This window comes from Dermacentor variabilis, chromosome 11, assembly GCF_050947875.1.
Source record: "Dermacentor variabilis isolate Ectoservices chromosome 11, ASM5094787v1, whole genome shotgun sequence".
NCBI lineage: Eukaryota > Metazoa > Arthropoda > Arachnida > Ixodida > Ixodidae > Dermacentor > Dermacentor variabilis.
Genome location: NC_134578.1, coordinates 56,486,192 through 56,508,737, shown reverse-complemented (window position 1 = coordinate 56,508,737; position 22,546 = coordinate 56,486,192). Strand labels below are relative to the sequence as shown.

Sequence of the window (22,546 nt, the reverse complement as noted above, 5' to 3'; positions counted from 1 at the left end):
GATGGTGCCAGAGTAGCGCGCGTCGTCTGTTCTTTGATAGCGCCACCCATTCCATATATCTGGAAACAAAGCGCTGCATGAGCGGATGTCCGTTTGCGGCGGCTGCTGTGAATCGCGCGCACGAGTTATCCACGCGTTGCCTCTCGCGATCTCCCGATTAGCGAGGCGGTCGCGCCACGCTTCCCTCCGTTTGCAAGGTGCCGCACAAGACAGATTGTTCGCGCCAGCCAATATATCGCGAAATGAAAACACGTATACAGCTGTGCTCTAATGTCGCATTAGCGAGTATCGTAATCGCCGGTGAAATTTTCTTTTGCACTGTGTTAGCATACAATACGATTTGCCACATACTGAACCGTGCCTTCGTCTGAGCGCGCACTCCATATGGTGCAATTTGAAAGACAGCTATGCAGTGATGAAAACATGTCTCTCTTGGAGATTGCCGACTACGATGTTGGACTCACCTGCCTTATACAGATGCTGGGGCTCGCCGCGGTCGCACACCGCCACCTGCGTCGTCCGGCTTGCTCAAGGTCGCCTGTCGGCTCGCCCTTCCAGGCTCAGATGAAGCGATCCATGTAATGTAGTCGTCGTCGCACCACCGTCATACAGGGTGCATACGCAGGGACTTCGCGCACTGTCGCCTGCGCTCTGGACGCTCCCGTCCCCACCGTGACCACAAGCCCGCCCTTTCCTGGCCTCCTATACGTCTCACCTATAGGGAAAGAGATAGAAAAGATACATGCAGATCCCATAGTGTGGCAATCGGTGTAAGCGAAGTCTTCTGTAGTGTTTGCGTTAATCGAATGCAATTAACGGTGATGTTGATGGCGAATGTTTAACTTATTGAGCGTTCGTTGTAATACGGGAGCGGTGAGGTGACGTTCCCCTTCCGCGCGCCATGCGTGATTGTCCCCGTAGGACACAGAACAGGTCACGTGCGCGTCACATGTACCAAGATCTAAGTATACCACGAGCGTCTTTTTCATTTCGCCGCCATCAAATGAAGCCGCTGCAACAGGAAATCGAGCCCGCGACCTTGTGCTTAGGAGAGCGACGGAATAGCCACTACTTGCCATCGCGACTTTCTCCCTCCTTTACTGCCTCGCATATATAGCAGTGTTTACATACTCAGAACAACAATACACCAATGCTGTGCTACGATAAACCGTTGTTGTTGACCGACTTTGTTGTCCGTTGTTGACTGACTACATACTATAATTATTATTAGTCATAAATTGTTACCGTCACTTTCTCCCCCCTTTATTGCCTCGCACATAACAGTTTGCATACTCAGAACAACAGTACACCAATGCTGTGCTACGATAAACCGTTGTTGTTGACCGACTTTGTTGTCCGTTGTTGACTGACTACATACTATAATTATTATTAGTCATAAATTGTTACCGTCACTTTCTCCCCCCTTCATTGCCTCGCACATAACAGTTTGCATACTCAGAACAACAGTACACCAATGCTGTGCTACGATAGACCGTTGTTGTTGACTGACTACATATTACAAAAATAATAAATCACTACTTGCCACCGCGACTTTCTCCCTCCTTTACTGCCTCGCATATAGCAGTGTTTACATACTCAGAACCACAGTACACCAATGCTGTGCTACGATAAACCGTTGTTGTTGTTGACCGACTACATATTGTTAGAATTTCGGCATGTGTAGCCTTTGTTACACATGCCACTGCATCGCGACTGGCGACGGGAAAGCGGCACGGCATTCTTTATCCCCCTTGGCAGTGCTCCGCCAGCAGCATGCACTTGTGCCGTCATCCGACGAGAGCCGGCATTGTTCACCGAACGCACGCTTGAGAGCAACACGACATACCATTGCGCGAACGCTCCGTCACGTGGATTTTTCATATCTCGCGGGCTGTCTTTGCGACCCGGAAAAAAGGACTACGCGAGGTCTATCGTACGGGAAACAACTCGATCAGTGGTTTCTGAAGGTGCTCTACCAATCTTCCTATCATAATCGGAGTCCTCAGCCAATAATTAAAAAGTTGGGTAATTAAACTCATTTAGAGTTATGGGGAAAATAAAAAAAATGCCTGAGTTACTATAGGCTATTGCGAATAGTATGCGCTCGGTTCGATTTCCTTCCGACGCGCCTTTCATTTTTAAATTCTCGGCTCAAATTACGTGGGATACCCTGTATATATCAGCAGGTTCTGCAATTCAACAAAGCAGGACGCAGATTCGCAAAAAAAAAAAAAAAAAAAAAACATTCGCGCCCAGGTCAAACACCGACATCTGCACTGTGCGCGGTCGTTATGGGGTCCCAAAATTATTTCGTTCTGCCATTTGTAGGATCCTTGTAACGTTTTAGAACCACTGATCCACAGCGACTGACGCTTCTCCCTTATCGCACACGTTGGACAAGAAAACAAAATTATCTTACCTATTTAAGCGCTGGGCCGAACAAGGACAAAGTCCGAGGTCAGCTGGAAAGTGGCGCTCCAGCTGGCTCAGTTCCGTGAAAGCTCAGGCTGGCACTGGCTGGACGGACCTCCACGACCGATCCGGAGGCACGAAGAGAACCGCCCTGTCGAACAACGAGCTCCGAGACGTTTCGCCGGCAATCACGAATTACTAGTCACGAGTTACCACGAACAATAGTTGCCTCAGTACTGCCTACAGCCTCAGTAGCCTTAGTACTGCCTACAGTTAACTTCTGCTCACTCGATGTCGTCTGATCCGACATTTCGCTTAAAACAGTAATGACACGACGTCTCCCACTTGCCATGCCTTCATCGTTAAATCCAATCAAGACTTATTTCCCAGTAAAACATCGAATGATCATTTGGTGCTAAACTACACGAGTGACTTGACTGAAAAGTTCACCTTGACTGAGATGAAAATGCAAACCCTCTAAACATTAGAAAAAAAAAACACTGGCAGTCGCCTGAGCACCCGAATTCCCCATAATACTTGTTTCCACAAACCGTGGTTCTCTTTCCGCACGCAAAAGGGTGAAGCGTCATGACCTCACGGTCCACCGGCTCCACAGAGTATAGTAGATACGCTATGACTGGCTGCCTCCGTTCCTGCGACTATGGCTGTGGTTATGGCTACCACACGCGAGCGCAGTCTGATGGAACGCGTGCCGAGTTTCTGCTTACTTTAGTGCAAGCAACACCCATCATATCTAGCCTTCTCAATTGCTGCACAACGTCAGAATATTTTGCCCCAAGTATGACGTCACGGTAATGCCGATGATGTTTCGAAACGCGCCAAACGTCTCAACACGATGGCTTACCCGCAGGAAACTTACCCGCGGGAAAGGGTGTTCTGGGCCGCTTGTCGACGCATGCGTCTGTGGTGCAATCGTTTCAATATCAGGCTTGTGTGCTAGAGGTTCTTTGTTTCGAATGACGCCATCGGACAATTTTACTAATGTTTATTGAATTATTTATACGACGGTGATTTGTTCAAAAAAATAATGAGTTTATAAGTCACAAGGACGTTTGAAGCCGAAAGAATGAATTCTAGGACGAATTCGACGCCATGCTGGCTGAATCGTGCTGCTTGCAGCTCCTGTAGACGCTGGCGCCACAGTTCCCTCTAGTAATTATTGTATGAAACTCTATGGTTGACTGATTGATTAAAACTTCTATTAGAAGGGATGGCCCGTGGCCTAAAATAGGGGTAAGGGATCAGGTGAAAGGAACACTCTTAGGCAAAGGTGCACCTTTGGGGTGTATATCTGCCACACAACGATAATCGTCATCTGCCTTGCTTGCGTTTCCTTTCTTGAAAACACCGCGCCCGCTACTTTTCCTGTCGGCAATGCTATGCCATGCTGATAACGCGCATGCCGTTCGTTACTGGGAAGCACCGGGCTCGCCGCGTTAGAGAAAGGAAATGCGGACAAGACAGATGACGATTATCGTTGTGTAGCAAAAGGGTGTAATTTTGCTTAAGAGTGAAGGACGCCTGCTTCCTTAGCAAAGGACAGCAAAGCGTTAATTCTTCTGGTGGCATCTGCTTGCTGTGCCACCCAGTCTTCGTACGATGCCACCTTTAGAGGTCTGGTGTGCTTGTCCCTGAGGCTGGCTGTGGCAGGACCGGACCAGATCAGGTGTTTGAAATCGACGTTGATCGCAGGACAGTTGGGGCATTCCACTTGCGTTCCTCTCGACTTGCTCAGAACATCCGGTGTAATAGATGTCCTAGCTCTTGCTTGGTGGATGAGAACCTGGGCTGTTCTGGGAAGGCAGGTGGGAATGGGAGGAAGGATGCCATGAATGAACTCCCGTAGTAGAACCTTCCTCTCGTGTTTCAGCCGGGTATTCTGGTGATCTGGTACAACGACGGAGGACGGGGAGCTATAGGTGTGGTAGAGCAGTGATGGGCTCACTTCACGGCTGCGATGGCGGTCTTCTCTCGTTTTCTAGCCTGCAGCCTCATGGGCCCCCTGTTCCCCGCTCCCCTCATGTTGCGACCTGGTGTCCAGTGTACGAAAATGCGTGCATGTCTATTGTCCCGCAGGTGGCGGCAGGCTTGTTTTGCGCTATGGTAGAGGTGTAGGATCGAGAGTTCAGTTGCTTGAGGGCCTCTTGACTGTCAGTGTAGATGTGAACCGTGTCTTCTGTGCGCGCATCAGAGTTGAATGGCTTCTTCAGTGGCCAGTAGTTCAAGATCCGTGGCTGTCCAGGAAGCATAGCCGCTGTGGCTCACGGCGTGTGCTTGCCCGTTTTCTCTGTAAAAAGCGGTAGCAGCATACATTTTGCCTAAATGTTCATCGTATTGTAAGGCAGCATCGGTCTATATTTTTGTTCCTTCATGCTTCTCTTGCGCGTCTAATACTCCTTGTTGTGGGTGTGCCCTGCCTCCACCTTTGGTGTTCGTGGGTAGTGGTCTGGGTTCCGTAACCCTTATTTCATCTATAGTTGAAACGGTAAACTACTATTTCGCTGCACCGTTCCTAGATGGCGCCATCCCCTTAGACACGTTTGGCGTTCGAGGCCGGATGCGCACGAAAAAAAAATTATGCGTGGCTCTGCTATCGCAAACACCAGAGACCAGCGGAGCTGGGGTAAGTTAAGGCATCAGAAAAATCCATGCCGTTTTTCTCTGCGAGGGGTTTCGGTTGGGACGGCGCGCCCGCAGCAACAGAAGCGATGTGTTGAGAGGCCATATGCGTCGACATGGTTTGCCAGACGCTGCACCGAGGCGACCGCCTCGCCTTAACTCTGATACATGCTAGCTTCGACGCCATGTACCTGGTAGCTCTTGAAATGCGCCGAAGCGAGCGGGTGGGTTTTTATCGGAGAGCAATGACGTAACACCCCCTATGTCTCCGCCCAACACCCTCTAGAGAACTTATTGCCCCGCGGCGCAGCTCCTTCTCCCCAGCTATGCTCCACCCACCCTCGCCGCGTCGCTATGCTGCGCGATGCTATTTTTATACTCTGCTTTCGCTCTCTCAGCTCTGTCTCGCACAGCTTGGTGAAGCTGCGAACGTCAAAAGAAACCCAGCGAGGTTCTAACAGCTCCAATGTAATGTGCCTGGAACTCGGCAAGAAAGCTTCGCTTTAAATCTTTGACAATTTGCTGCCGCTTTTATTGCGATAGCAATTATATGGACACTCCAGCCGCATTTCTGCCGTCGCCGTCGCCGTCGCCGTGAGGTCCAGTATGAGTTAAAGCGTGCGCGTCCGAGCCGGCAAACGCGGGATCGCGTGCGCGAGCGAGGAACGCGGCCCGGATGCGTGCCCTCTCCTGTGGCGCGCGAGGCGGGGGGGGGGGGGGGTGAGGCAAAGGAGGAGTGGCGTTCTCCGGCGGCTGCTACGGTGTCTCGATGTCCTCCTCGCCCGCCTCTCCGTACAGAGTGGAGGCTTGAAGGCATCCGCGGCGTCTACTACGGAATTGCCCGCACGAACCGCGGAAGCCGTAGTAGACGCCTTGTGTTGACGCCATAGGGACGTGTCACCCGCGCTCGTGTGTCTTGAAAGCGGCCTGCCACGTGCCTAAAACGGGCTTCATCTTCAAATCAATCTGCGATGTTTGCAGAGTGCCCGTAGTGTCAGTAGCTTCGTATGCGCTGTGCTTTCGACGTCTCGTACGCGTTGAAGCGACAGACGCACGGAGGTCAATTGGCTCGCGTCTCCTGCCGCGATTCCTTACTCCAGCATTTTCAGAGACAGTTTCCGCTGTCATCGAGCGATGTGTGTTCATGCTTACCTGTGCGCGCGACGCCGTGCTGGTCAATTTAGTTAAAACACGTTGACGGGCTAATTGGTGTGAATCCATGATAGAATGAGTAAACGCAACTGAAAAAGGACGTAAAAAGAAGCAGACACACAAAGACAGCGCTGTCTCCGTGTGCCTATTTCAAAGTCCTCGTTGAGCCTCGCTTACAAATTCTATCATTGTTAATTTAGTTAGTAACCGAATGTTTACAAGTTTATAAGGCCACTAAAACTACTATCCTTACTTCGCACTGCGATATTTTTTTTCTTTTTTTTTTCTGGCAAACGCACTCCTCGTCTCTGGAGGCCCTCCAACTCCTCCACGCGCTCGGCCGCGCATACACCATCGATAGCGGGACAGCACTACGGCGTAGGCGCCGACAACGCAGATGCGCCACGAGCATCCGTATAGCTGGCATTTATGGCATATATGGCAAAAAAATCGAGGATTTAGAGACTAAAATAATCAGTTTAGCTAAAGACGCCTCTGATAAGGTGTTCGACAGGTTCTTGCTAAACCTGAAAGATTCCGGCATTGATGTTGTGGAGTTGAAGAATGAAGTTGAGTCCCTTCAATCAAGTGCACAACACTTGAATCAACTTGTCGAGGACTTACGTGGCCAAAATACCTCATTGGTAAATGAGAATAAAGAACTAAAACCTCCGAACTCCACACTCACTCGTAAAGTTGAAGAACTTGAGCAATATTCACGCCTCAGCAATGTTGAGATCAAGGGCGTTCCGTGTTCCCAAGGGGAGGACTGCGTCGCAATCATGGAAATGATAAGGGAGAAAGCTGGATGTCCCATATCGCCTAATGATCTCGACATTGTTCATCGCGTGCCTACACGGTCTACTGACAAAAAAAAACATCATTGCACGTTTCTGCTCTCGTACTAAGAAATCTGACTTTATCAGTAAAGCACGTAAGGCCAAGCTTTGTGTCAGTGATCTAGGCTTCTCTAGCATTTCCAACGCACCTATCTTCGTAAACGATCATCTGACCCCATGTAACAAGGCCCTGTTTTCCAAAGCCCTAACACTAAATAAAGAAAAGAAGTGGATGTTTCTTTGGACTGACAACTGTTAAATCAAGGCTAGAAAGACTACTAACAGCAGAGTTTCGCGCATCCGTGATCATTCCGACTTGACTCGAATAGGCTAATACCATAGCAACCAGTGTTCATTGTCTCACCACTTATATCAATAATGGCCTCTATCCTGGAACCTAATCAAGTTAACTCTTTCATAAGTGGATTTCATTCCGTCATTCATTTCAATGCTAGAAGTCTTCGCAAACACTTTGACGAGATTGATCATTTCCTTTTATCATATTCTAGTTCATTCTCATTAATTGCCTTGACTGAAACTTGGTTATTAGACGATGACAAAAATCTTTATTGCTTCTTCAACTACAATTCAGAATATTGTAACAGATTAACTAGCAGTCATGGTGGTGCGGCAATATATATCTCTCCTAATCTTAGTTAACGCAGACGACATGATCTACACTTACCCATTACTAATTGCGAATCTGTCTGGATTGAAATAGTTAATTGTTTTCCCTCTAATGATGACAGAGACTTCATATTAGGTTGCATTTATCATTCCCCTTCATCATCAGTCGATGACTTTTTTATAATCTTGATCATACCTTACATTAACCTACTCAGTGACACATCACCAACAGTTATTTCTTACACCAGTCTACTACAAAGCTGCGAATTTGAATGCTTAATTGATGTTCCTACATGACAGGTTCCTAATGGCACAGGGACACTAATTGATCACGCCCTCTTTAACTTAATAACTTCACCAGAGGTGAAAGTTCTTGATATTGACATGACAGATCATTACCCATTGCTTCTACGTTTTAAATATAACTCAAGTCCTTGCCCTATTCCACACTCTAAATACGTTCTGGACAAAGACAGCTTCACAACTGCCATTGCTAATATAGACTAGTCTGAAATAAAAGCTTTTAATGATCCTCAGAAAGCATTTTCTAAATTTCTTGCGGTAACTGTATCATTTATTCATAAATTCACTTGTAAAAGGAAATGTAAAAAAACCATGGCATTATCGCACAATCTATGGATGTCTAAAAAGTTATTAGCAGCTTTGCGCAAACGCGATAACCTGTCCAAAAGATCTAAAAACCAGCGTTTTAATACCAAATTAATTGCCCGATATAAAAGGTTACGTAACTCTATAAACAGTCAGTTAAAAGCGGCAAAACGATTATATCTTGAACAAAAAATCTTACAAGCCGGCAATAACAGCAAATTGAAATGGAACCCCCCCCCCAATCGTCAACTCCTTTCTAAATAGTAATTCTAAACCATAACAGCTATCAAAAATTATATACAGTAACTCAGAGTATAACTCCCCTATCCAAATAGCCAACACCTTCAGCTCCTATTTTTTTTTATAATGACGCACCCTCTCCTTCACAAGTAACTCAACTTAATCGTCTCCCTCACTCATATTTTTTTCCCCACAACGCCAGAAAAATATATAACGTTATATACACCTAAAACCCACCAGTGCTGGAATGGATGAAGTTCTACCTGCTACCATTAAAATAATTGCCCACCTAATTTCTGATATCATGTCTTATATTACTAATTCGATATTCAAGACTGTTGTTTCCTAACGAGCTTAAGCGCGGTAAAGTTATTCCAGTTCTAAAAAAAGCTGACAGCACATTAATACATAACTACCGCCCTATCTGTATTTTATCTTTTTTCGGCAAAGTTCTAGAAAAATTAATCGCATTGCGTCTATCCAAATATCTCACTAAATTTAATATACTCTCGTCATGCCAATTTGGCTTTCGTAATGGACACTCCACAGATTTGGCACTCGTACATCTAACTGACCAATTAAAAAAAATAATTGACGATGGTCCATTTGCAGGTTCGGTTTTCATTGATCTAAAAAAGGCATTCGACTGCTTAAACCATATTATCCTTTTTGCTAAGCTTGAGGCTATCGGTGTTCGTGGTCCTGCGCTCTCACTTTAATAAGGTTACTTATCAGAGTTCAGATAGTGTCTGTGTCTAATGTATATTCCAAAGAACAAACCACTAAGATTGGCGTCCCTCAAGGATCCATCTTAGGACCACTACTGCTTTTGATTTATATCAATGACCTACCTAAGTGTTTGTCGTCTACTAAGTGCACTCTGTACGCTGATGATACTACCATATTTGCCTCTGATAAAAACATGTCACTTCTTATTAACCAGCTAAATACTGATCTAGGAAATGTTTTAAGTTGGTGTAATGCTAACCTATTACCTATTAATGCCACCAAGACTAAATTTGTTGTATTTTCCTCACATCAACAACATTCGGCATCCTCCCCTTCTTTAACTTTTGGCTCACACTCTTATCTTTTCCAGTCCATGCTCATCTTGGGATTTCTTTTGACTGCAGCTTGAAATATAAACATCACATTTCTCACATCAAAAAGAAAATAGCATACGGTATTCGCGTTCTAATTAAAACTCGTCCCTACTTTACACATAATACAATAATCTCGCTATACCACTCGTTCATTCACTCTCATATTAACTACGGCATATTATGCTGGGGTAACATTTATAACACTCACTTGGCATCTCTCCAGGTAATCCAGAACCAATCCATAAGAATTATTACAAGCAGTTCACGCTTTGCAAATGGAAAATCCCTACTACATGAAAACAACATCCTAACCATTTCAGAACTCACCAAATATAATCTAGGGATTTTATTCTACAAATATATGTCTAAGGAACTACCATCAATCTGCTTCTCACCATGTGACCTGATAGCTCATAGTCACGCTAGATTTGCACTCAATAATAATTTCCGTCTAACTAAAGTGCGAACTAACTATGTTAAACAGGCTGCGGAATTTTCCTTGATATCGCTTTGGAATACTCTACCACCTATAATCAAAAATGCAGAAAATGTAAACCAATTTAAAAGAGAACTAAAATCATTCATAATAAATACATATTGAAATTGTCCATCTTTTTATAAATTTTTATATTACCATTCTGTTAACAAGTGTTCTTATTACTCATATGCTTTAAACATGTTTTGATATTACTCTATGCTCTCATCTGTACTACTGTTGCTTTAAACATTGTATAACGTCATAAGTGTCTTTAACAGGAGGTCCCGATACAGTCTTTGACTATGGGACCTCCTCATGTATACTAAGCACATGTAATTATCTGTACTTTTACTAATAAATAAATTATGAAGCATGAAATATACCTGCCCTCCATGGAATGATGGTTCTTGCATCAAGTTGCCTAAACTTCGTCACTTTGTCTTCAAACGGCTTCACGACTTAGCAAATTGATAATTTTCAACAACAAAAATATTACTTTATAAATGCAACAATTATTAACGATTACGCATGTGCGTGGAGCATACCGATTGCCTTTCCGTGCTTAGAAAACTGATTGCTTGACAGGTTAGACAGATCAATCGTAAAAAGTTACTTCCCGAGAACGTCTGAAAACAAAAGCAAAAAGAGCATACAAATACGCGTACTAACCATTCACGTTGAGCTAATATTCTATAAAAGCTCGTCAAGGTGAGGCGTTCATCGACACAAATAATGTGTACGCCACGGACGTTGCAAGCCAAGCATTAAAGCGTACACCAGTCTCTTTCCTGTTACTTGTCCACTCTACATACTTGCTCACCACACCACCTTTCTGCAGTGGTTTCTGCCCGTACCCTTCTCCAAAGCCGGAACGACTATCACATGACCCCTTCACACATGGGAGCGGGACGATCGCAGCGCCAATGTTTCCTCTAGGAACGTGTACGTCGACCAGCTAGAACCGGCATGTTCAGCATGAAAAGGCCAATATCTCAATTTAAACGAGACCACGATGTCACACATGGGCTGGATTAATGGTAGGCTTTTAAAGGCCATAGCAGGAACACCCTTACCACCCGGCTCAAATCGGTTTACGATCACAGCTGGGCCCAGAAGACGGCTTGGGCCATATCTCGTCTACGGTGCTCGTAAGCGGTCGAATCAGCCGAATCCAAACTGTGCTCATTATGGACCTGCACAAGGCTTATGATCACGTCAGCCACTCAGCCATCATCGGCATCATGGAGTAGCTCACGCTTTCCACAAAAAAATATATACATACAAGAATTCTGAGCATTGTCACCTTTGGGTCGGCTGTTACTTAGCTTTTGCCTTCGTTTCCCATATTTTCAGTTTGCCCACCCATACTATACGCTGCCTCATGCGTTTCTTTATGGAGCCTCATGTATTCCCAGGGGTAAGGTGTCACGCTTTTCGCATTAGGCACACGGTTGTGCTAACAAAATTGCCGGGGTACTTGCCAAAGAAGGCTCACGCATTAAGCGTGAGCCTTCTTTTTTTCAATTTCTTCTTCTCGCTAATCAAAATACTAATCATCTGCATTTACACAATTATAACGGTTAACTATGTTAATTTCCCGATTTCCGCATTTTTTGCGTAGATGCAAGGCATTACGCTTTTCGCGTGACCGACAGATTTTGCTGGAGTACTCGCCAAAGAATACTTGCACATTACTGTGCAACTTTGTGACTTCTTTCCTACAGGACACCGTTCGTTCTCGATTCGTGCTGATAAGGAATGCGCTGGACACTTTATTACGGAACTGAAACTGAATGGCCAAAGCTCGCAGCTGCCTCAGAGATCTGCGTACTCGGGTTAGAAATGAAGGACTCCGGATCTGCAGCCACGTGGGAATGCTGCGCGCGCCAGAAAGCCGTTGGCAGTTTGCACCTCATCCGCCGCATCACCCGAAAGGAAGACCGGTGGCTCTTGCTCCCGCATGACTTCTGTTTTGGTACGGTCCATTTCGCAACCTCAGGTGGTCTATCAAGCCCAGTTTCAACGCTTCACCGTCAGGGACTGAGACCGGCTCACAACTGTCAACTGAGAGGTGACGCGAGCTATGGTATGCCTCCCTCGCCTAACACCTATATCCCTTCTTTCAAGACGTCGTAATGCTCGCCGCTTGGAAATCGAAACTATACCGGCTGCAGCGGCGTTAGCGCATTACTCCGATGTTGCATCACTTCCGCTATTGTCACCTCCGTCAGACGCCTCCCCTCCCCAACCCCCCTACGCCTCCATGGAAAAAGATTCAAGCCAGCGACAACCGGCCGCTGACAGCTGCGCCAGCCGAATTTACTCAGCGGTACCGTAAGCTGCCACAAATTCTGCAGCAACGAATGCGCTATAAGTACACATATATGCAGGAATCAATTGCCGCATATTGTATGCAGACTTTGTGTGCACAGCTGTCCAGGTTTCATGCCATGGGTGCACGTATTTCACCCAGGAGCCGCTACCATCTGTCGTGGCAGAGCTTGCTGCTATCCGGGACGTCCTGTCATCTGTGACCCCCAGTATTCGCCTAGATATGCTAGAACGCCTGATCACACACACACACACACACACACACACACACACACACAGATATATATATATATATATACATATATATATATATATATATATATATATATATACAGTATGGCGCTGCACGTCGGAAGTGATGCCGAGAGAGCCAATAATTCATCCGGGATCTCTGATAGCTTACGTGGAACACACACACACATATATATTTATATATATGTGTGTGTGTTCCACGTAAGCTGTCAGAGATCGCGGATGAATTATTGGCTCTCTCGGCATCACTTCCGACGTGCAGCGCCATAATGAATTGTACCCGTGCCCTGTTCGTGCGCAGTGGATCCGCCGCTCTGTACCAGCACAGACAATGGCCGCCCACGACGCGTGTCATCCGCGGGGTGTGGCATATACATTGTGCATGCGTGACATACCCTACTACCGTTTCTTCAACTGTCTCCCGCGGACACATATACTGCTGCACAAGGACTCTACCCGGCGTTCCGCGCGGTGCACCTATTCCGCAGCGTGGATCGGACCTTCCCGGCGGTTTAACTCGTCGAGATGGGGTTACGTTCAGGAAGATGTGCGTGGGCATCGCAATGACTCCTGCTATTCCCAATTTTTACTGGCCACGAACTTGCGATTTCGCCGTGGCGGTGCTTCGAGGAGGCACGTGACGTCACAACGCGCGCCTCGCCGTCGCGGATATTTCTCTCTCTCTCTCGCTCCCTAGTCACTACTGCGCATACGCCAGTAGTAGCACCGAGCCACAGGTGTTCCGCCGCTGCGCAGCGCCGCGCCTCTCCGCCACCGCCGTTTGGTATGACGTCACACCGCGTTCCTCGTCGTTGCGCTCGCCTCCTCTCGCTCCGCCAGCTGTGTCGCATGCCTGATAACATGTCTAAGGATTGAAAAGGAGAGCTCGCGTGCGCCGCCACAGTTGAGGTGGCAGTATGGTCGGCTACAATTCTGATAAGCAGGAGGCGGCCTGGAATCGACATCGGAAAGAGATGTAGAGGAAACGAATCGCCCAGGAAACAGACGAACAGCACGCCGAACGACTGGCTAAACGCCGCAACATAGCTAGACAACAAGATTAACCTGGACTTGCAATCAAGATCAACCAAGGCTAACCATGCTATGCCTTAGCTTTCGCTACGTATGTCCTGGCATAGCCGAGTTAAGCCACTACCAATTTTTTTTTCTAGGGACTATTCGGGCCATAGCTATTCGGGCCATGTGGACGCATGCCGTTCTGCCCCTTCTGTCCCGTACCTTCCACGGAGGAAACACTATAGACCACCGCCTCTGGAGCTGTCCGGGCCTTCATACGGTCCGTACCAGGCAACAGTAATTAACACCCTTGAAAATGAAAAAAAAAGGGTGCAAATCTGTCTATAACTCACACCCAAGTACCACTTTTGGGTGTAAGGGTGTGAGCTGTAGATCGATTTACACCTTTGTCGCTTTTAAGGGAGTAATTATTTTACAGCGCACCCCGGCCGTCCACCTGACCTTCGCAAATGGACACACGTGCTAAATTTGTACCTGCCGCTCGTGGACTTTATCCAGGAAACAGACCCTTATATTATCAATTATGCCATGGGAGTACTTGCGCAATAAGAAAGAAAGAAAGTTGGCCCCTGTTGGTGCGATTGATGGTGCGAAGGTGTACTACAAGCGCACTCACGCGCACACAGCGTCCGCACGCGACGCCACTCCTGGCGCGCAAACCTATAAGACGCTCACCTCTTCACCGTGGCCTCGACGGTGACCGGGCACAGGGCCGGCCGGTGGCGGCCTGTCGCACGAAGCGCGGAGCTTCCCGACGTCGTCGACAAGTGCTCGTCGGCCGAGGAAGGCGGCTAGCTCTTGGGCACTCGCGTCCTGGACGTTTCACACACACGCAGATCAAACGCGGCACCGGAAACGATCTGTCCAGGTCGGCCGCTGAGCGCTGTTTGTGTACGGCGTCTTCCGACTGAGAACGGCGACTGGGAATGCCGCAATTTGGACGAGACAGCGACGTGGATCACAGCCGAGCGAGCGCCACACGCCTGGATGCTCGTTGGGGAATTGAGAATCGGCTAAGGTAGACGAAGAAGGTGATGTTCCGGCGGTGTCTTTCTTGCGCGCGGATCTTCACCGACTCGGGCCTCGAGTCGACGGCGATATCCCGTGGTCCTCTCGCCTCTGTACTGGGACAGTCAGCCTTTTGCCTAACGGTTAAGCGCGAAGGATTCAGAGGAGGCAAACTGGTCAAACGCGGGCGTCGCGAATCTTCCGCGTGCGTCCAACGCCAGAGAAAAACTCGGGAGACTGTCATTAGAGCAGCCCTAGTTGCGTACCCGCCAGCCAGCTTTTTCGGCGTTCATAAAGCCTTTACGGACGAATAAACGAAAATTACTGGTAAAACTGGAGTCGCGTTTGTCAAAAGTCATAAAATTCTATTTTACAAACGATGTTTATGCTTAACATATATTTAGTCATGCAAATGACGCTGTCGTCATTTGCAACGGTACAGTGTACTAGTATATAAGGGTAGTGGGCTCAGTGGCCCCGGGCGCGCGAAGCCACCGATGTAATGGGAAACTCTACGGCCGATGGCAACTGAAGTCAACTGAAGTCGACGGTGCGCCGCCTTGTGTGCCACGGGGAAACTCACATTGCTACACGTGCAAAGAGCGGCGTCGTACCGTCGATATCAGTGTTGCGTATGCGACCGCGTTTGCGCCTTTTTTCTGTGCTTCGACGCCGCGGAGTTCTCTGTGCATGTTCGCGGCGTCTCTTCTTTGCATATGTAGCAATACGCGCTTTGCCTGTCGCACACCAGGCATCGCACCGTCGATTTCAATGTATAGCCAATCCTTTCTCTCATAGAGCTTCCCACACAAAATTTTTTGTAGGAAAGGCTCTGCTTTCTCTATGGTACAGCTCCGTTTCCAAGTTGACATCGGCGGCTACACCCCTCCCCGTTGCCGCTGGTGCGCAGTGAGCACACGACTCTCATACCTTAGCACACTGTACTAACGGCATGTTCGGTGGGTCTCTTGAAGCTCTCCGCATTTGCTAGATGTGAAAGTTAAAGTTTATTTTCTTTCCAACGAAAACAGGGCGCCAAGACATAAGGTAAGAGCCTGACAAGGTCCTGGTCACCCGTAGCACAGCTGGCATTGTGTTTGAGCACTTCACAACAAATTCACGATGAATTTCTCAAGCGTCGTCAAAAGCATGACGCAGTAAGTTAACAGTCAAGACAGGAGGGAGGAGGCAGGGGGAGGGTAGCGCGTATCTCTTCTACTCCAGCCGTGGCGGCGCATGGAGCAGCTGAGAGCTAAAGCCCCTTGAACTTCGTAAAGTAGTGACACTCTCCTCCTCCGCCTTCCCTCCTCCTCGTTTCTCCTCTCTTTCACGCTCCCTCCTCGACCGTGGCGCCGCCTACACTGCTCGAGCGTAGCAACGGCGCCAACATACGCTCCTCGCCACTTCGTAACGCTTCTCGAGCAAAAATGGCGCTGATGTACGGCGCGAGGGCACGCGTGATGTCATTAGGCCAATAGCGACGCGGCGGGGGGCAGAGCGCGCGAGGAGGAGGCGGCATTCTTCAAAGCGTGGCACTACTTTACGAAGTTTAAGGGGCTTTAGCTGAGAGCGACCGCGCGCGCGTCCTATCCTGGAGGTAATCTTCGGTGGGTTCGAAGGCTAGGCGACTCACGATAGCTGATGGCTTCGTGTACGTGCGCTGTGTCCTCGCGCGCCTGCATGGTTCGCGCTGAAGCGAGAGCCTGCGTGAAGGGGAATTCGCTAGCCGCTGCTGCCGTTCTTCACCAGGCCAAAATTCTGACAGCGAGTCTCTGCGGTCACCAAGTAAGGTGCGTTCATATTTCTCTATGCGCGTGACACCGTGCTTGTTAATTTACTTCGTAAACAGTTCCGCGTGCAGCTGGTACGATACTACAGCTGATAAAACTGCTAACCTTACTGCGTATAGCTGTCTTATAATTTGATATCGCAATCAATGTTTCGCCGTTCCGGCGAAACTAGGTCTTATTTTTTTTTTGCCATCAACACTCAAACTTCTCTCACTTATCTAGACTGTTTATGACCAGTTAATTCTTCCACCTACTTTGAATTCCAGTGCTTCTGGAAAATGGACGCTTCCTACAAATTTGGCAGGGAGAATATCTTGGCATTCCATTACGATGCGCCGAGTGGTTGTCGGACTTTTGCTGCAGCAGACACGTCTCATCTTGTTGCCAGCGTTTGCTCCGGTATATATTTGCCCACAGGTAGCCGGCTCGGTCCTCAAGATAGCAAGCCACTGACCTTTGTGTTATCGTACAGGTTTCGCCTCCCGGTTTATTTCTTGGCGTACTTATAGATCTCCATGGCCTATTTTGTTTCCGTCCTCAACTTGCATCAAAGTTACAGTCTCTGTTTTTCCTAATTTTGTTTTTCGGCGACTCCTGCTTGCCTATCTACATTTTCAATTACCCTGTATTTCGTTGCAAACTTTCTTGACCTCTCTCTCAATTCCGTGTCCGCGCTTTTGAAGCATCTGTGCCCTTCAGACGTCCATCTTTTCCGTCCATGTTGCTGCGTCTTTCTAAAAAACTAATTTTGCTCTGCGCTTCTATGACTTTAAAAGTGGCACGACCCATATCACACTGCCCTGCCTCATTTGTGAATATACCGTGGGACCCCAATGCCAATCGGCCCCACTGACTTTTGGAAACTTCCATCGCCAACAAGGATTCTCATTTTAAGCACACATTCGCATTTGCGAACGTCAGCGCTGGCACCATTAATGCTTGCGAAATTCCTTGCAGGCCCTCATGTTTATTCCAACCCCAACGTGCCTCTACGCTTACCCTTCATCCTCAGATCATCTTGGTGGGTGTTTGAGCAGTTGTTTCATTCGTTTATGTATACATGTAGGTATTTCTATTGCTTCAATGTCCATGGGTGTGACTTGCTGTTGAATTCATACCGCGTCACTGCTCGTACGACTCTTCATCAAAGATCATACTTCCCGATTTCTCAGTGCTACAATCAATGCCTAAATATGTCGCTTCATTGCCACACGTAACGGCAGGTTTCTGGAATTCATTTGCATTGTCCGCTGTAGTAATGTTATGCCGTCCGCACGCATCAGCCCAGGGATTCTCTGTTGCACCATCTGCCCGTTGCGCAAGCAAGATAAACCTAACTTGTTCACTGTTTTTCAGTAATCTTTCTATGCACTCAGCATAAAACGTGACCAACAATGGAGACCGCGCTCTCTCGTAGTAGCCGTAATATGGTTGTCTCTAGTGGCGGGGTGCGTGCCCGTAGAGCACTTCGATGTCCTCCTCGCCAGCCGCTCGGTACAGGGTGGCGGGCGAGGAGGACATCGAGGCACCGTTCGTGAATGGCATTACTAGCATTACCCTACGTGTCCGTGCAACACACTCGAGGGCTGTGGTCCGCGGGGTCCTCCGGCCTCCCTGCAAAACCAGTTGTCCGGCAGACGTCAGGTCGGAAGCTTATTCTTTGGACGGCGTGGAGGCCCCGGGGCATTGAGTGCATCATGATGAGCCCTTGCCGCAGCAAAAAAGGTCTGCTGCATTTAAAGCTGCAATAGCAGTCCGCGCAAGTGTATGTGTTTCTCAAACTGCGGGTCATGGGACCCCTAAATAGGTCATGAACTATATTTTTTTGTGGGAGTCATGGAGGGTCCAACTATATATGCACACCTGTAAGCAAAAGGATACGGACCAGGGATTGCGCGATGAGGCCGATTTTTTCCTCTGCCTGCGAATGTAACTTGAAATTGAGGACTGCGGTCCCAACTTGGCATTGCGAACTTTCCAGAGCACTCGTAAATTTCACTTTCTGAGTATTAGTTACGAAAAAGCTAAGTTTCTCTCTACAACCCCCTCGTCGGTATACTTTTACTCACGCGGGTACATTTTACTTGCCGAAACAAATAAATTTTCAGCCTCGGTGGTCCATACTGTTTCAACGCCGTTTTTAAAAGAAGTCGCGGTTTCGCCCGAAAAGCGAAGCACCGATTGCGATAGCAAATTAGCAGACAGTTATACGAAGTAACGGATAGTAGCTTTATCGGTCGTATAAACTTGCAAACATTCGCTTACTAACAGAATTAACAAGCTTGGTGTCAGCGGGCACAGGCAAACATGAACACATCACACTCGATGACTGCGGACACTCGCTATCAAAACGCTGGTGCGAACAAGCGCAGCATCAGCAGCGAGCGAAGTGACCTTCGTGCTGTGTATCACTTCAACGCAAACAGCGGCGAGAAAACATCACGCACAAAGGTATGAGCCACCTGCAGATCACTTTCAAGATACGGCGAGCGCGTCCACGCGGCGCCGCGCAAAGTACTTATTTCTGGCGGAGTAGCCCCCCCCTCCCTTCCGCGATTCTTCCCCACTTTCCTCCGTTTCGCGCGCGACAGTGAGCCGCAATCGTCAGTTCCCCTTGCGCCCGGTCGCGAAATACGAAGTTGCTGCCGGAGCCCAACGCCGTCCCCGCTCCCATCCCCCCCCGGCTTCTTTGTGCGACGGAAGACGGCGCGTTATCTCTCCGCTTTCCTCCCTCGTGCGCGCCAGATTGAGCCGCGATCGTCCGTTCCACTCGTGTGCTTTCACTCGCACATGCAGCATACGGCGCGCGGAGACGCTGTTATCGACATTGGACTTTATGTGGAACATCACACGGTGACGGCGACGACAAAAATGCGTCGGAGTGTCCATATAATTGCTATTTCAGTAAAAGTAATACGAACATGCATCATGCATATGCATACATATATCACCCTTGAAATTACGATTATGCAGAATGCAACGTTATTTTGGCTACCAGACGGACGCTGAAATGGCAAGACGACAGGCTATCCGAGCTTTTCGTCGCCTGCCACAAGGAAAACGCCACCGAACAGGGCCTCCGAAGCACAGCCAGTTTTGTCTCACCGAAACTGCAGAATCGGGGTTCAGCGGGTGTGGGTGTATCAAGAAAGCAAATCCATCCTTCTCATTAAAATACTTGATCAAATCAATCCTTGTCAAGAAACATTAACCAGTACTTCGATAGCCCTCCCTGCTGTGGTTAATGCATTATAAATAAATTAAAATGTAAATGCATCCGCGTCATTTAAAAAATCATGCTTCAGGATACTTATAAGACTGTGTGTGCGGGCGGAGAGGGAGGTCATATGATAGGTATGTTACTATTCAAGGGGATCATTATTAGAAAATTTTGTGAAACACTGACTTGGAAGTGTGAAGTTGAGAAGTGACCAACCAGAGGACAATGAACGATGGATAATTGACCACGCATTTTATAAGTTCCTTGTGCAGTAGCCGCACGAAAGGGGCCTACATGCTTATACTGCATTCTGAAGTTAAGGCGCATGGCAACCCAAGCGAAATAAAGAATTGGAGGACGCTTAAACTTCGCCTTCAAGAGCGGAACGCGATAGCTTTGTCGAACCCCGCTCGTACCGCGGACTCATTCGCTCGGCATGCTCTTGAGTCACACAAATACATAGTTTTCATATACAACACTTCTAAGTCCACAGCACAACTTTTTTCTAATTATTTGTTCCAGGAGCCCTACGCAGACGCATGACTCCTCGCAAGCCGCACGGCACACATCGCAGGGGACGCTTTCCCACCAGACGCGCTACGGCGCAGCGATCATGTCAGAGGCGTCCCGCATCGGACGCTGCACCTAGGAATCGCGCTGTGAGCGGAAAGAGGAGCCGCGTCGCCTAAACACGAGGGTTCGAGTGATGCACCCTGGAAGGGGAGAGAGCGAGAAAATTTATTAAACGCAAGGGTATTGGGGCATCCTCGCACCGGTCCCCGCACGGCCCCAATGCACTCAAACGAGACGAAGGGGAGAAGTGGGCGAGTGGCGCGCCATCTGTCGGGGCAGTGCCGTACATTGCGAGAAGAAACTGTTTTCTGCGTTTGCCCCAAGATGGCTCTGCGTGTGCGCCAAGCGCAGAAGAAATGTAGCGCAAACGTACTTCGCTACTCGTTTAACTGCGACTTCTGTAATTTACATGCTCATAATGACCGATATACACCACAGTATAACTTTCTACGGCACGTTTCTAAGGCAACACCGCACTCACTAGAGGCACTTTTGTCTCGGATTTGAACCATCGAACTCATGGCTGAGTAAAGAAAATTTGCTGGCAACGTTCCAGTGTTACAGGAAAACGGCTTATTTCTTCCATGGGGATCTCACTGCCTTATCTGCAAACAACCAGAAACGACAGATCACGTTTTTCTTCATTGTTGGGGAGGGGTATTTTTTGGGGACGTACTACAAAGAACGTTAAAGAAACAATTTCCCCTCGCCCCTCTTAGAATACGGTATCTACCCACTACTAACGAGGATGGTTTTCTGTTTGATTTATTAATGTTAATTGGCCTCCACAGTGGCGCTCTCGAATGGCAGGATACTACTGTGATCCCGACGCACGACCTACGCAAATTTATTTCCGTGAAACTGTGCATCGGTTTGTTGCGATTTTGAAGGCCGGTGGCAATACTCCCGAGTGGCTGTCAAGGGTGGAGCCATTGATGGCTCTAAATGAATTTTAATGTGGCGAAGCCAGCCCCCTACCAGGCTGATTATGTCAATACGACGTGGTCATTGTATCCTTTATATTTTGTTTTCTGTATTGCTATTGCTGTTCTTTATTTGTCAAAGTCATGGAATAAAGAAAAAAAGAACTCATGGCTGAGTGGTAGCGTCTCCGTCTCACACTCCGTAGACCCTAGTTCGATTCCCACTCAGCCCATCTTGCAAGTTGTTGTGTATTTATGAATTGTCTTCCGGGATTTTTCACTCACGGCCAACGCCACTGACACCGACTTTTCTGCGACACGAGCTTCTTCACGCTTTCGCGTTAAGAAAGATTATACGAACGCCAAGTTTTAACGCTTCGCAAAAGTGCATTGGGAGAAGGAATGCCGCGAACGGCGGAATCGCCTCGTTCATCGCATATAGGATGTCTTTATTTTCTTCCTTCACTTTGTGCTGTACTTGTAGCTGACGTCTTATTCGGAGCCCACTTTCTTTTCCATCACAGGGCACCAATACAACGAGCGGTTTAGCGCTGAACACTTTGTTTTTGACAGGCCACATTTTGCCATCTCTTAATGAACGATGCCGCGAGCGCATTTTTATTAACTTGTTTCGTTCAAATTCATGTAGCGACGATCGGAAGAGCTGGTCACCAACGCAGAACACAATTTTCGGTAAGCATTTTACGGGTAGTACGAAGGCGAATGAATAAAGGTCATCCGGGATAACACCCTACCATATTTGTTTCGCCCTATAGGGAAGCTAAACTAATTAGAACTTTAATAAAGGTACTAATTGTCCCCATTACGCAAATTGCTTCGCTACCTGTGTGTAACAAGCTGATGACGCCACGGCGACTCCGCGTTCGGACGGAATAACCAAATTTAAAAGTAGCCCAGCGAGCGCAGCGTTACAGTGCAACGGGCACTTATCAAATGCGACGCGCCGAGACTGCTATTCACGCATATGTAACTCAGAGGAAAGAAATACTTTGTAAAGTGCCTTGCGGATCACTTGTGGAGTGCCCGAAATCGATTACATCATGTTTAACTCTTTCCGTACCGCACATATTAGGCGTCGTTAGCCCGCTAACGATGGTGTGAAACGCCGCTTTCGAGACCTTCCGCGCCGCTTGTTTTGTAGGCAGTTCGCTTGTTTCACGCTAGGCGTTAATTCTTACAACGCACTCCGATGTTTCGTGATCATCAAAGAAAGCAAAAAAATGGCCGCCCCGGGGAGTGGCGCGCGCGCTTCCAAAGATCGCAGATCTCGCGATTGCGCTGCGTCTGCGG

At 47.9% G+C, this 22,546-nt stretch overlaps 1 protein-coding gene across 4 annotated transcripts in view; it reads right to left on the bottom strand.

The window, feature by feature from the left end:
• LOC142564582 (uncharacterized) overlaps nt 1-15,260 on the bottom strand; it is a 32,848-nt gene extending 17,588 nt beyond the window's left edge. For 2 of the 4 annotated variants that reach the window (XR_012824619.1, XM_075675637.1), the window contains exons 1-3: nt 14,397-15,260; nt 2,420-2,563; nt 465-715 (exon numbers count right to left, since the gene is read on the bottom strand). The gene's annotated coding sequence lies outside the window, so the exon portion shown is untranslated. Of the gene's footprint in view, nt 1-464; nt 716-2,419; nt 2,579-14,396 lie in introns of all 4 variants that reach the window. The other 2 variants (XM_075675638.1, XM_075675639.1) reach the window with 2 other exon arrangements.
• Between the last annotated feature and the right edge of the window lie 7,286 nt (nt 15,261-22,546).